Below are 1,964 nucleotides of genomic sequence, written 5' to 3'. Positions count from 1 at the left end.
TTACTATCAAATAGTTTAACAAAAATCCTCAATTAATTATTAATCATCCTATGTGATGAATGGTTAAGCACAACTTAACTTTCATTCAATTCAATGTTACTCCTAAGAGTCATCAAATGAAAATAATTTATTGGTAACTAAACATCTCTAGTGAAGTCATGGAAACTATAATAAAATTATAACCTTACTCTAACAATCGCGGTGAAACCCTCGTTTAATCATTTCAACCACTTAGATGAGTCTCGTGATGAGTCGGTGTGTCTATATATTAGGATGTGGTCGCAAATGTGATTGTTCATCGACTTGCATTGTGAGATAATATTGTCTCATCACCAAGTACTGTTGAATAGTTTTGGTATCACATGACATTGAAGTAATGTATCTAGTGAGCATTTCATTGCCATGTCATTATTCATACTTTTGTTTGTCTTTGGATTTGTGATAAAATTAATTATCATATACTAATTAATCCTAATATTTAGTTTGTTAACCACCATTTTATTTATTTGATAGGTCTTAGATTACAAATATCGGTTTAATTTGGCCTTAATTTCCAAATATTATTAATTTAGATATACCAATATCGAATTTAGGTATTCCTCACGTACGGTAAAATCTAAGACAAATCATGGAAACTTTAATAAAATTATAACCTTACTCTAACTGTCGCGGTGATCTCGAAAATTGCACCCATATTAAGGTAATAAACCAAAGATCACTAACAAATCAACAACCCTATAACAACAATTGATAATATATTCACGCCCTTGTTATTGACCAAGAGTATCTGCAATAAGACAACCATCACAATCAACATATCTTGACGCCACTTTTTAGCCTCAGCCAATAACATACTAACAAACTAAGATCTTGAAAGTAATTTGAGAGCAATAAGACAACCATCACAATCAACATATCTTGACGCCACTTTTTAGCCTCAGCAAATACCATACTAACTAACTAAGATCTTGAAAGTAATTTGAGAGTAAATTAAAATGTTCTTACCATTGGCCATACACTCAACAATATTTTCGATGAGTTGATGAAACCTTTATTTTTGACATTAGCACAAGAGCAACAATTGATCAGAGTTTGGATCTTTCCATCCTCAACATGAAATGTAAATCATAAGTGAAATAGAATTATTTTTGGATAACACGCTTCCAAATGATCTCTAAATGTGAAAATCAAAACAACTGAAATGGGGTTGAATATTGTGAGAATGAGTGAGAGGTATCTCTAGTCGGAGTTTGGTCGATTAATGATGGGAAGACACACTTATTTATAGTTGTTGATGATGTCAAATTTGATTAGCAAATTTTCCTACAAGTTCTAACACATCGCCATGCAATGCCTTGAAGTGATGCAAGATTTCCTCTAAATTTTTCTTGGAAAACTGTAGCACCTTCCAAAAATAATTTCATTCCTCTTAGTGACTTTTATAGAATTACTCTCGTTAGTGGTGGCTTGTTCATCAAATCAGGTCCCTTGGGTCTTTCTAGACTCCCGATTCCAACTAACTCAACAAGAAAGATTTTCTAAACAATCTTACGAACATAACGATGTATGCAACACAAGATACAACAGGCTCACAATTACCTTTCTCCCATAGCGTTCTAAGGAGTTCCTTATACAAAGGGGACCATCATCAGAATGGGTTAAGTATAACATATTTTCATAATTCATATAGTGCATTAAAATCGTGTAATATATAAGATCAAAGTATAGTTCATTTTGTATGTATATAACAATTCTTATCACATCAACAAAATCATATTCATAATAATCAACACAAGTCATCACACAATTTATCATGTCGCTTATAAAAAAACATAGTACAATAATTTCAGTCACTACAATCTATAATAGCAATTTAGTTTGACATATTTTACATATCATAATATCTGTAAGACCCATAATTTTAAAGTACCTTTTATGTATTTTTGGTATATTTTGGATTTTGG

This window comes from Cicer arietinum, chromosome 6, assembly GCF_000331145.2.
Source record: "Cicer arietinum cultivar CDC Frontier isolate Library 1 chromosome 6, Cicar.CDCFrontier_v2.0, whole genome shotgun sequence".
Classification (NCBI taxonomy): domain Eukaryota; kingdom Viridiplantae; phylum Streptophyta; class Magnoliopsida; order Fabales; family Fabaceae; genus Cicer; species Cicer arietinum.
Note: the sequence above shows the minus strand (reverse complement) of the source record.